A 14,508-nucleotide genomic window follows, 5' to 3' on the forward strand; every position below is an offset into this window, starting at 1 on the left:
TTTCTACACTAAGGGAATTTGTACCATGCACAGGGGTCCTTGCCAAGGTGTTAAATCTTGTGCTCTAAGAAAATGCCCTGAGTCAATTAATTCTCCATAATCCAATCTTGCATTCCAGCTCTTTTATAGAAGCACCCTTAAGATCCAATCCCAGACAATAGTATGGCTTCTACAAGACATGCGAGCAAATTCTTTCAGCTCCTTCAGTGTGTAATCCTTTTCTTACTTATCAGACCCATTGCATCCTAAGTTATGTTATGCTCATATTTAACCGTAAGTTGTTGCCCGGGCAAACAGGAGAGGAGATGAGGCAACTCTGAGGACTGAGGGGCACCTGTTGCCTTGCATTGGAGAATACTTCAGTTTCTTCCCTCATGGGAAAAGTACTAGCTTTTACTCCAGCATGGTGGACCATCTCTGCAAGCTCTGAGGAGTTTAAGGGGAATCTACAGAGCCAGAATCCTCAAGAGCATCCTCTCAGATATCTACATCTCATGTTCCAGGGATCCTCCCAACAACAGATTTGCCTTTGGCTGACAATTCAAACATCTCTGGAGCGGAGCTGTCAGATCCTAACTAGCGGATCCTGAATTTGTTCCTCAGCTATGCCTGTTTTCTCACTGGCAGAGGTAGAGGCCTCTTTGCAAACTACCTGGCTCTCACACGTGGCCTTTAGCCATTTGTTAACCACCCTTAGTTTCTTATTATCTCTCTGCAGGGTATTAGGGCAACTGAGTAACAACCAGCAACTCCTACTGGACCCCATCAAAATTTAAAACGTTAGTTCTTTATATGGTATTGTTAAGAAAAGTATACAACTGACATTCACAAAGACAGAACAATATTCTGGGTCATAAAAAGCTCAGTAAACTTAAAATAGTTCAAACTATTCAAAACATATTCCCTAACCGTAGCAGAATTAAGCGAAACATCAGAAAAAGTAGTATTCAGGAAACTCCCCATAGGTCAAAGTGGAAATCACAAAGGAAATGAGAAAATATTCTGAGTTTTAGTTTAACAAAAACACAACATAACCAGAGTTTGTGAGACATAACTAAAGCAGCGCTGAGAGGAAAATTTGTATTATTTGAGGCTTATATCATAAAAGAAAGATTTTATATCAAAGACCTAAGATTTCACAAAAAGAAACCAGCTAAAGAATAGCAAATTTAAGAAAAAGCAAGAAGAAAAAATAAAAAGATGAGAACAGTAAAATTGAGAAACAAAAATAGCAGCCAATCAATGAAACCAAAAGCAGGTTCCTTTAAAAAGTCTGTATAAGGGCACCTGGGTGGCTCAGTTGGTTAAGCGTCCAATTCTTCATTTCAGCTCAGGTCATGATCTCAGAGTCATGGGGTCCAAGCCCTGTGTTGGGTTCCCCCCTGGGCATGGAGCCTGATTAAGTCTCTCCCTCTCCCTCTGCCCCTCTACCCCCCACTCACATGCCTGTGCTCTCTCAAAAAAAGTTATGTTCTAAAAAATAATAAATAAAATACTGAATATAATTGATAAACTAGCTGAACTGACCAAAAGCAAAAGAAGACATCGAGTACAAATGTAAGGAATGAAAGAGGAGAAATCACCATAGACAATATAGAGATTAAGAGGACATAAGGAATACTCCAGGGGCACCAGGCGGCTTCAGACAGAGGAACACACGACTCTTTGATCTTGGGGTTGTGAGTTTGAGCCCCATGTTGGGTGTAGAAATTCCTTAAAAATTAAATCTTTTTTAAAAAATAAAGAATACAGGCAGCCTGGGGGCTCAGCGGTTTAGTGCCGGCTTCAGCCCAGGGCCTGATCCTGGAGATCCGCAATCCAGTCCCACAGCAGGCTCCCTGCATGGAGCCTGCTTCTCCCTCTGCCTGTGTCTCAGCCTCTCTTTCTCTCTCTCATGAATAAATAAAATCTTTAAAAAATAATAAAAACAAAAAATAAAAAATAGAGAATACTACAAACAACACTATGGTAATACATTTTACAACTTAGATGAAATGGATAAATCCCTCAAAAGATATGAGCTTTCAAGGTTCACTGAAGGAAACATAGATAACTTGAATAATGCCATGTTATTCAAAGAAATTGAATGTGTAGTTTAAAAACTTCCAACAAAGAAAGATTCCAGTCCAGATGGCTTCTCTGGCAAATGTTATCACAAGTTTAAGAATAATAACAATTCCACACAAATTCCTCGAGAATATATAACAGGAGGAAACCCTTTCTAACTCAATTTATGAGACCAGCATTACACTGTTAAGGACTCCAGACAAAAACATTACAACAAAAGAAAATTACACAATATTCCTCATAAGCATGAATGCAAAAATCCTCTACGAAACACAAAATAGATGTGAAGCACAAAAATAGAATCCAACAATACATAAAAAGGATAATGCATCATGGCCAAGCAGGGTTTATCTCAGAAATATAAGACTATCTCAACATTCAAATATCAATCAGAAGAATTCACCACACCAACTGACAAAATCATATGATCATCTCAATAGATGAAGAAAAAGCCTTTAACAAAATTTTACATCCATTCATGCTAAAAAAAGGAAAAAACTACAAACCTAGTAGTAGAAATGAGCTTCCTCAACCTGATTATCTCCAAAAATTTACATTTTTCCACTGATGATCAATTTTTACTGTTTTAGTCACAGAGAAAGTTTATTTTTCAGTTTCTACTGAACCAGTGACTTTTATTCACATCCTAAAAATTCACCATAAGCTTTTAAGACCTTAGAATGAGGAATATTCTAAGTTTTCCACTGATTAAACATCACATAAGACAGTCTAGAACCTCTTTAGCATGTACAATTTTTCCAGAAAATAAACCTATGTCACTTAACTTCTTGGGAGAGACATGTGGCCACGTGAGTTGGTACTGGAGACCAGGAAGTCTAACAGCATTTTCTTTATATTTCTATCCATTCCTTAGGCTTTCATATCCCCTGAAGTCCACCCACGCTTTCCAAAGTACTTGGGGCCCCAAATCAAAGCCTTGCTTTGACAAAGAAAGATTAATTCACTTCTTGTTATTCCCCTCCATAGCTACCTAGGCTTACGTTCTCTATATTCTGTTAACTCACTTACCAATCTTCCATTCACTGTATATTTTTCAAATATCTTTTTCTTTTGTTGTTGTGGGGTTTTTTTTAGGATTTTATTTATTTATTCATGAGAGACAGGTAGAGACATAGAGGGAGAAGCAGGCTCCATGCAGGGAGCCCAATGTGGGACTCGATCCCGGGACTCTGGGATCATGCCCTGAGCCAAAGGCAGACGCTCAACCACTGAGCCACCCAGGCATCCCTGTTGTGGTTTTTTTTTTTTAATTTTTATTTATTTATGATAGTCACAGAGAGAGAGAGAGGCAGAGAGAGAAGCAGGCTCCATGCACCGGGAGCCCGACGTGGGATTCGATCCCGGGTCTCCAGGATCGCGCCCTGGGCCAAAGGCAGGCGCTTAACCGCTGCACCACCCAGGGATCCCCCTGTTGTGGTTTTTATGTGTGGTATTTCTTTATTGTTGTTTTAATGTGATTTGGGGTGGTAGCATAAATATGGGCATGTGCTTTCTTGTGGCATAATTTCTATAGTATATAATTTACCCCTTCTAAATACAGATTTTAATGACTTTTAGTAAATTTACAGAGTTGTTCAACTATCACTACAGTCTAGCTCAAGAATATGTCCATCATTCCAAAAAGTTTCCTCATGTCCACGCACAATCAATACCCACTCCCAGACCCAGTCCTAGGTAGCCAGCTAACTGCTTTCTGTCTCTATAGATTCATCTTTTCTGGAAATTACATATAAATAGAATCATACAATATATAATATTTTGCATTTGGCTTTCTTTCATTTAACAGTATGTTTTTGAGGTTCATTCATGTTGCAGAATTATAAATACTCTATTTCTTTTTATTGATGAATAGTTTTGCATTGTATGGACAAACCACATTTTGTTTATCCTTTCACCAGTTGAAAGATACTTGGACTGATTCCAGTTTGTAGATGTTATGAAAAAAAAAGTTTCTATAAACATTCCATCATAAGTCTTTGCGGGAACATGTTTTCGTATCTCGTAGATATCGAGGACAAGAATTGTCGTGTTGTGTGGTTTGTTTATGATTAACTATCCAGGAAACTGTCAAACTGTTTTTAAAATTGTCTGCAACATTTTACATTCCCACCAGCAATGTATGTCCATTCTAGTGGCTATCATTGTGGTTTTAATTTGCATTCTCATAATGAGTAATGGTATTGAGCATTTTTCATGTATTTATTTACAATCCATGTATCATTTTTGCTGAAATGTCCATTTGAATCTTTTGCCTATTTCTTAATTGGTTGTTTTCTTGAGTTGGAAGAGTTCTTTAATTATTCTTGTATCAGCTCTTTAGCAGATATATGACTTGCAAATATTTTTTCTCCCAGTTTGTAAGTTATCTTTTCATTTTCTTAATGTTGTCTATTGAAGCATAAAAACTTCTTGTATAAAGTCCAATTTATCAGTATCTTCTTTTATGGACCATGCATTTAGAGTTATATTTAAGAATTTGCCAAGGGGCACCTGGCTGGCTCAGCCAGTAAATAGTGCAAGTGACTTTTAATCTCCAGATTGTGAGTTCAAGCCCCACGTTTCATGTGAAGATTGCTTAAAAAGAAAAGAAAATTAAAAAAAGAATCTGCCTCATCCAAGGAGACAAAGACTTTCTTCTAAATTTTTTTATAGTTTTATATCTTTCATTTGGTATGCTAGATTTTGAATTGCTTTTTGTGTATTGTGTGAGGTAAGTGGTATAAGTCCATTTTTTTGCATCTGCTATCCAATTGTTCCAGGACCATTTATTGAAAAGAATCCATTCTCTATCAAACGGACTTCACAAAAAAATAAATTAATTTAAAAAACCGGACTTTACAACTTTGTCAAACATCAATTGACCACAAATATAAGGATGTTTCAAGAATTTCAGGTTTTTTTAATGTTTTCAAAATAATTTTATTTTTAATTTTTTTGTATATTTTTTATTGGAGTTTGATTTGCCATCAGTTTTGTTCCGTTAATTGATATGCCTATCTGTACACCACTACCACACTGTATACTAATGTCGCCTTATCCTAACTTTTAAATTGGGAAGTGTGAGCCCTCAAACTTTGTTCTTTCTCACTATCTTTTGGGTTATTCCAGATTCCTTGCGTTTCCACATGTATTTTAGGGATAGCTTGTCAATTTCTGCCAAAAAGCCACCTGAGAATTTGATTGCAGTGAATCTATGGATCAATTTGCCATCTTAATAATATTAAGCCTTCGAATTCATGAATGTGAAATGTCTTTCCATTTATTTAAATTTTCTTTAATTTCTTACAACCTTTTATAGTTTTCAGTATATAAGATTTGCCCTTATTTTGTCAAATTTGTTCCTGAGCATGTTTTCATTTTAATGTTATTGTGAATGAAACTTTTTATTTTTTAATTTTTTTTTGTGAATGAAACCTTTTAACATTTTATTTTCAGATTATTCATTGCCTTACATGAAATACCTTATGATGGTCATTCCCAGCCCTTTCAGGTCAAATGCTAACAGCATGTTAATATGTAGAAATCTGCACAGATATGGCTTCCAGGACTGTGTACAATAACTCCACGTATCCTCTTCCTCCGAAATCCAAGGCTGAATGTTGAAGAGTAACTTTCATATAAACAACTGGATGCCTAAAATTGTGATTTAAAACAAGAGCTTTCTGAATTTAGATTTAGATTTTCAGGAATTTAGAGTCTCTTAGTTGGCTTAATTCCTGACAATTTTTATTAGACAATATAGTTAGTTTTAGAGTTATGATAAGTAAACAGGTTGAGAGATGGAAATAAAATAATTCAGATTGTACACATCTGTGTAATATTCTGCAAATCTGTTTGGTCTTCATTCATGATAATAAATACAGGTAACATAAATAGATATAGATAATGTAAATCTGTTTGGTCTTCACTCATGATAATAGAATTCTTGTTATGACATAATATTACAGAACTTTTTACATGTTTGTACAAACTTATCAGTCAACTATGGCCACAGTAGCAATATGTGGCAAACCAACACAAAATCTCAGTGGCATAAATGGTAAGTAAGCATTTTGTTTAGCTCACAACACTGTGGCTCAAGTAATCAAGGCTGGAAGCTGCAGGACAGATCTGCTAATCACAATTTTGCTTGCTCATACATCTAAGGGTTGGTGTATCTAGGTCGGGCTCAGCTGGACAGCTCTTATCACAGATATACTGGCTCACACATTCAAGGATTGGTTGATCTAATCTGGGATAGCCTGGGCAACTCTGTCAATCTCAGATTTGCTTGCTCACATACCTGGGAGTTGGCTGATCTAGGCTGAGTTTTGCTATGGTCTCAACTCTGCACCACTTTTCCTTCATCCTTCTTTGGAGTCCGGTGGGCTATCCTGAGCTATGTTCTGGCAACAGCAAAGGTCTAAAAGCAAGCAGAAATAAGCAAACATGTTGAGGCCTAGGTTCGGAATTCGCTCACTGTTACTTCCATCTTATTCTGCAGCCCAAGGCAAATTACACAGCTCTGCTCAAATTTGGGTTTGGAAGGACACTGCTGCAACATACACTTTTGGAAGGATGAGGTCTGAATCAAATAATGCAATCTTCAACAAAACTTTAAAGACTTTTGAGACTCCCTCAAAATTACTTTCAAGAATGCCAACTCAGTGTCAGAGTCACAGACTTTGGAAAATGTCTTTGTATTTGTGCCTTTATTCTACTTTCTGCAACATAAGTAAATACATACATTTCTAATACAGGGCTATATTGGTGTGCTGACCTACACAGTATGCCCAGAACCAGAGACATTTATTTAAATAAAGCTTTGGAATATTTAATTTGATAAGAAAAACAAATGGCTTTGTGCTTTTGAAATTCTGGTCTAAGCATTTATTAGTCATTTGTACATTGTTCCCTCTGATTGTTATCAAGCTCTAATGGATGTATGTTTCAACACTCCCTAAGCCTCTTGTGTTGAGTGAGGAGACTCTGAGTGGGATGTTCAGCAGTTGGTATATGATTCCTAGCTGGCAAGATTCCAAGTAATCACTAGATGGTAGAAAAATATCTTGGTTCATCATAAAAAGAAAAAATATTTGACATGTAATTAGACTGTACTTATTTAGTAAATTATATTGGGAGCAGAGGAAAATTGCATTTTGAACAAATATATCAAGAAGCTAGTATTTTACTCTAATTTGTAGCTTGACTATGGTTTTCCATTCAACTGTGACTAGGAAATTATTTCACTCAGTGAACTCTAAATATAGAAAAAAAAGAAAAACAAGAACCAATTATGTAAATTTGAAATTTCCTACAAATCTTTTTCTGTTAGTCAAAAGCTTCACAATATTTCATAATCTGAAACCCCATAAGAAGTCACATAATACCCAGATAATATAGTGTTTACAGAATGCTATGGAACCTAGAAGAATTGAAAGTTTTGGTTATAGTTAAATATATGTTTGGAAAGAAAAATTGGCTCAGTACAAGTTCTCATATGTTCATAAATGTCTTTATCCACTAGGGAACTGACCACATATCTCATTTTGAATCAATTCTTTTTTTAATAAATAAGAGGAATTGGCATTTTTATTTTTTTATATTTACTTTATTTTAAAATTTTTATTTAAATTCAATTTGCCAACATATAGTATAACACCTAGTGCTCATCTCATGGTGCAACCTCCTTAATGCCCATCACCCAGTTACCCTATCCCCCCATCCACCTCCCCTTCTGCAACTTTTTGTTTGTTTCCCAGAGTTAAGAGTCTCTCATAGTTTGTCTTCCTCTCTAATTTTTCCCCACTCAGAATTAATTCATCTTAACCTCTGTTTATTGGGTCCTCATGATTTACAAAGCCCATGACAGGTACTGTGCATACCCAGACAGTTTTGGAAGGCCCAAATCTATAAAGGGGAAGAGATACCTAGAGAAATACTAATGAAAGAACTTATATTTACTGAGTACTTGTTCAATATTTAATGCATATCTATTATGTGCCAGCCACTTCGTGAAGTGTGTTATCATTATGTCATTTAATCGTCACCACAACCCTATGACAAAGGCATTATAATTATTTCCATCTTACAGATGAGGAAACAGAGGCTTAATATGGTCAATTAACTGGTGCATGGTTTCACAGCAATTTAAAAAGGTAGAGCTTTAATTTGAACATGTCCTGTTGGACTCAGTATTAACCACCACCGTCCAATAGGATTAAGTGTTCCCTACTAGAAATAAAGCCCAATAAGCTCAAAAAGAAGTGATATAATATATATATGATATATTTAAAGATCATATTTTATTATTTATTCATGAGAGATAGAGACAGAGAGAAAGTGAGAGAGAGAGGCAGAGACAGAAGGAGGGAGGCAGAGGGAGAAGCAGGCTCCATGCAGGGAGCTGGACGTGGGACTTGATCCCCAGTCTCCAGGATCACTCCCTGGGCTGAAGGCGGCGCTAGACTGCTGAGCCACCCAGGGATCCCAAGAAGTGATATATTAAATACTAAGTAAGGGAGCCATAGAGGGATGGGGTGCAATTGGTTGAGCCAATTTCAGTATTAAACATATAGTGAAACTACTGCATCAATGCTATATTAATCCATCAGTGCCATGTAGATGTTTGTAAAAGCTGAGCCATTTGAAATGTATTTTTCAAATGAATAAAACTGATAGTAAACATTCAGGAATCATAAGATTCCTCAGGGAATTTTAGGAGTTATAAAGTGAAAGAAATATACCACCATATAGAGGAAAATTCTGAACTGAATTGTTCAAAGAGGTGATGAAATATCACATTAGGACTAAAAATGAAATTTCCAAAAAAAAAAAAAAAAAAATGAAATTTCCTATCCTATTGAAGTTCTTGTTTTGTTACCTCCAGAATTCCCATTTCGACTCTCTTAGTATTAGCTTATTGTTTTGGATACTGACTTCTCTTTCTGTAATGCCTTTCCTCTGTTCTTTTGCTTAATTCACTCCTAATACTCAGTCATGCAAGACTTGGCTTGGGCATCACCATCTTCTCCAGTAAGTTACCTTAGAAAATATGCTTCTCCATTCTTTTTTTTTTTTTTTTTTTTTTTTTTTAAAGATTTTATTTATTTATTCATGATAGTCACAGAGAGAGAGAGAGAGAGAGAGAGAGGCAGAGCGAGAAGCAGGCTCCATGCACTGGGAGCCCAACGTGGGATTCGATCCCGGGTCTCCAGGATCACGCCCTGGGCCAAAGGCAGGCGCCAAACCGCTGCGCCACCCAGGGATCCCTCCATTCTTAATTAAATATACATTTTGTGGGCAACCAAAGCCTCTTGTTCTCACTTCCATCTTCTCTCATAGTTCTTATACTATGTTGCAGTATTCTGTTTCTTTCTCATGTCCCAATGACTGTGAGTTCCATGAATGCAAGGACAGTCTTACTCACCTTTGGGTCCTCAACTTTTTTTTTTTTCATTTATCCATGTAACTACATATCCAACAGAAAGTATGTTGAATGTGACTTCAAACTATATTGTAAAGCAATTGTAATGGCACTGCTACAAAAACAGACATGTACACCAATGGAATAAAACGGAGAACCCAAAAATGAACTTAGATATTTACAGTCAGTTCATATCCAAAAAGGGTGCCAAAACTACACCATGGGGAAACAATAGTCTCTTCAACAAATGGTGCTGGGAAAACTGGATATCTACATGTAAAAGAATGAAACTGAGCACTTATCTCACACAATACACAACAATCAGCTCAAGTGGATTACACACTTAATAAACATAAAGCTTGAAATCAAGACTCCTGGAAGAAAACAGGGAAAATGTTCCCTGACATTGGTCTTGGCAATGATTTTTTGGATATAACTCCAAAAGCACAAGCAGCAAAAGCAAAAATAAACAAGTGGGATTATATCAAACTACAAAGCTTTGAGCAGCAAAGGAAACAATCAACAACAAGAAAAGACAACCTAAAGTATGGGAAAAATATTTGCAAACCATATATTTGATTAGGGATTAATATCCAAAAGATGTAAGGCACCTACACATCTCAAAACCAAAAATATAAATAACCAAATTTAAAAATCAGCAAAGGGGGATCCCTGGGTGGCGCAGCAGTTTAGCGCCTGCCTTTGGCCCAGGGCGTGATCCTGGAGACCCGGGATCGAATCCCACGTCGGGCTTCTGGTGCATGGAGCCTGCTTCTCCCTCTGCCTGTGTCTCTGCCTCTCTCTCTCTCTCTCTGTGACTATCATAAATAAATAAAAAATTAAAAAAATCAGCAAAGGACCCAAATCTACACTTCTTTAAAAAAGAAATTCAAATAGCCAACAGGTACATGAAAAGGTACTCAGCATCTGTAATCTTAGGGAAATGCAAATCAAATCCTCAATGAGATCACCTCACATCTATCAGGATGATTATAAAAATATATATAAATACATATATTAGGATGACTATTGTAAAAAAGACAAAAAGATAACAAGTATTTATGAGGATGTGGAGAAAAGGGAACCCTGTACACTATTGGTTGGAATGTAAATTTGTACAGTCATTATGAAAAACAGTATGAAGATTCCTCAAAAACTTAAAACTAGATCCAACATTCCCACTCCTAGGTATGTATCCAAAGGAATTGAAAACAGGACTGTGAAGAGATATCTGCACCCCCATGTTCACTGCAGCATTATTCACAATAGCCAAGGTATGGAAACAACCTAAATGTCCTTTGACAGATGAATGAATAAGGAAATGTGGGGTATACACAATGGGACATTATTCAGCCTTTAAAAATAAGGAAATCCTGCCATTTGCAACAACATAGGTGAACCTGGAGAATATTAGGCTAAGTAAGCCAGACACAAAAAGATAAGTGCTGCATGATCTCATTTATGTGTGGAAGCTAAAATAGTCAAACCCATAGAAGCAGACAGTAGGATAGTGGTTGCCAGGGCTGGAGCGGGGACAGGGGAAATGGGGTGATGCTGGTCAGAGCATACTAACTTTCAGTTACACGAGATAAATAAGTTATAGAGATATAATGTACAGCATGGATGACTATAGTGAATAATACTGTATTGTATACTTGAAATTTGCTAAAAGGATATATCTTAAATCTTTTCAACACACACACATACATGCACAGTGGTAACCACATAAAAGTGATGGATATGCCAACTAGCTGGATCTTGGTGATGATTTCACAATGTATATGTTTACCAGAACTTCAGGTTGTATACCTTAAATATATAAAATTTTTATATGCCAGTGATAATAAAGCTGCCTTAAAAGTTTGCTGAATGGATGAATGCTTATGTAACTGCACAGCTAATACCTCTGGAGAAACAATTCACTTAAGAGCTATCATTTTATTTATTTTTTTTTTAAGATTTTATTTTTTATTTATTAATGAGAGACACAGAGAGAGAGAGAGGCAGAGACATAGGCAGAGAGAGAAGCAGGCTCCATGCAGGGAGCCCAATGTGGGACTTGATCCCAGGACTCCAGGATCATGCCCTGGGCCTAAGGCAGATGCTCAACCGCTGAGCCACCGAGGCGTCCCAAGAGCCATCATTTTAATCTTAAATGCTATAAAATGGGATAAGCTATCCTATTTTTTTCTGTTTAATGAATGTTTACATTTAGTAATGGCTATGTATTGACAAAGGAAAATAAATATTGAAGCTAAAAATTGGATGAAAGTGAACTACTGGGACAGCCCTTACTCTGTCAGTGACTATAAAGACATTCAGGGCAGCCCAGGTGGCTCAGTGGTTTAGTGCTGCCTTCAGCCCAGGGCCTGATCCTGGAGACCTGGGATCAACTCCCACGTCAGGCTCCCTGCATGGAGCCTGCTTCTCCCTCTGCCTGTGTCTCTGCCTCTCTCTCTGTGTGTGTATGTGTCTCTCATGAATAAATAAATAAAATCTTTTAAAAATCTCTAAAAAAAAGACATTCAGAGGATACCCCAGAAATTATCAACTCTGATCAATGTGAAGTATTGTAGCCCCTCATTACATCAAATCCAAGGCAAGGCTGACACCACTCCTGGGCTTTTTGCATTTGTTCTTTAGTTCTTATTTTCTTTACTATTAAATTTTGTTCCTTGTGTTTGAACCAACACACAGGATTCACTTGCTGCTTTCAACTTATTGAAAGGTATTTTTTTATATATATTTGAACTACTGGCTTCATATTTACATCAAAAGTACTGTAAGAATATCATGAAATGCCTCTTATAAGTACAAGTTGGCACCCAGCTCTTTCTCTAGTTTGATCAGTTCTATCTGCTGAATTTGAGTATTATGAAATTCAAAACAAATCTCAATTTTGTTCTCCTTCCATAGTGTTCATAAAAATAAAAGCAACTTCAAGTTCTTTTCCTGAACTCTACAAACATATCTAGTAACTGGTTTCCTCACTGGCATATGGGCCTACTATACCACACAAAGCATACATTGATGGCATATATTTCTCTTCTGTAACATCCCTTCCTTATGTGAAATTTCAGAGGAATTTTTCTTCCTCTTGGAGGAATTTAGGGCTCAAAACTCCTCTCATTACAGGAGTGAAGCTGTTATCTACAATGATGAGTTTAGGTCATGGTTGAAATACACAGGTCCTATAGATCCATGCTATGCTATTAGTCATGCCATGAGTATGCTTAGGCTACCAGATAAGGCAAGACCACACTAAGGCCTAGAACCCTGCAGTGTAGAAGCTTTGTGCCGGGGACACCTGGGTGGCTAAGCAGTTGAGCGTCTGCCTTTTTGCTGAGGGTGTGATCCCGGATCAAGGGATTGAGTCTCACATCAGGCTTCCTGCGAGGAGCCTGATTCTTTCTCTGTCTATGTCTCTGCCTCTCTCTGTGGGTCTTTCATAAATAAATAAATAAAATCTTTTAAAAAAGAAAAAGAAAAAAGAAGCTCTGGGGCCAGGTCTGGTATGATTCCTTCCTCTACAATCTAGTAATAACTATACTTAGCAGCAGCTTAATACATATTTGTTAAATTACAAAGTCCATCTGCCTGACCATTTTTAAAGGTTCACTTGGTTCTTCATGCTCAGTGATATCCATTATAAAGTGATTAATTTGATTACTCTTTCTTAAATTGCATTTTCCAAATATATCATATCTTCATAATTTCATTTCTTCACTTGGAAACCAGAATTTACATGTCTAGTCATAATACATTGAAATCATTGCCTCTTATCAGGTCAGCTTTCAATTAGCACAGTCCAGAAATTTCATTCAAATGTATAGTTTTATACTGTGCACCTACATATTTATCCACATCCATAATTCTGGATTCATCTATACCTTCCTTAGGGGAGAAAATTCTAATTAGAATAGCTATCTATATGCAGGCCCAATGTTGTTAGAACCATGCCTTCAAAACTGTGACAAAATCCAAGAGGGAACTTCCAACCTGAACCTGAACCTCTGGTTCAACCAGAGGACAGCAGAACTGAGCTCTGTGTGACATATATATATCATATATGATTTCAATATATATATTAGATTATATGTATATTAGATTAATAATAGATTAATAGACATAGTTACACAGAAATATATAAAATATATAAAACACCTTGTTATATATGACTACATGATGAATAAAGAAATTAAATTACATTAAATTAAAGGTCCTGGGGCACCTGGATGGCTCAGTTGGTAGGCATCCGACTCTTGATTTCAGCTCAGGCCATGATCTTAGGGTCATGAGATCGAGCCCCTTGTCTGGCTCTGTGCTGGATGCGGAGCCTGCTTAAAATCATCCCTCTCCCTTTTCCTCTGCTCCCTGCTGCCAATTGCGTGCACACACACTCTCTATCAAAAAAAAAAAAAAGAATAAAAAGAAATTAAAGGTCCTTTCACACCAAAAAAAAAAAAAAAAAAAAAAAAAAAAAAAAGACTACTTTTTTATATGGTATAGTGAGTTGATTTTCTTTATGTAATATTTTTAAAGTTTCTTGTAGTAGATAGCCCTTAAAGAAGATATTATCAACAGAGATTCATATTGCATTATCTTAAAATCTAAGCATTTCTTTTTAAGACATCTTCAAGGATGAACATGGTTTAATTATAAGGAGAGAAACCAACAGAAATACTTTTGGCACAGAAAGTCTGCACTCTGCCAGAGAATAATTTATTCCTGGCTTCACATACCTAAGAGTATATTCTCCTTTTGGAGCACATTGTTTACTACAACCCCATAAAGATGAAAGGAGGAAAGGTTAAATACCACATAAAGCCCATGATTTTCACATTCAGCAACAGAAATAGGATGAGCATTCATTTATTTAACTAGCTTTTGACTACCTACTAAATGCCACAGTTGTGGGTTACATTACCTAGAAAGACAGTTCTGAGATGGACTTCAATGTGCAGGATGTTAACTAAGGATTGTCCTTGAGATAAACATCTATGGAAGGGAGAGGA

At 36.5% G+C, this 14,508-nt stretch overlaps 1 long non-coding RNA gene across 2 annotated transcripts in view; it reads right to left on the bottom strand.

Annotated features, from left to right (window-relative positions):
- Window positions 1-4,978: 4,978 nt before the first annotated feature.
- LOC112668589 (uncharacterized) overlaps window positions 4,979-14,508 on the bottom strand; it is a 101,517-nt gene continuing 91,987 nt past the window's right edge. For both annotated transcript variants that reach the window (XR_007409280.1, XR_003141729.3), the window contains 2 exons: window positions 6,371-6,490; window positions 4,979-5,721 (listed from right to left, as the gene is read on the bottom strand). This is a non-coding gene — a long non-coding RNA (uncharacterized LOC112668589). The remainder of the gene's footprint in view (window positions 5,722-6,370; window positions 6,491-14,508) is intronic.

The sequence above is a fragment of the Canis lupus genome, chromosome X (assembly GCF_003254725.2).
Source record: "Canis lupus dingo isolate Sandy chromosome X, ASM325472v2, whole genome shotgun sequence".
Taxonomy (NCBI): Eukaryota; Metazoa; Chordata; class Mammalia; order Carnivora; family Canidae; genus Canis; species Canis lupus.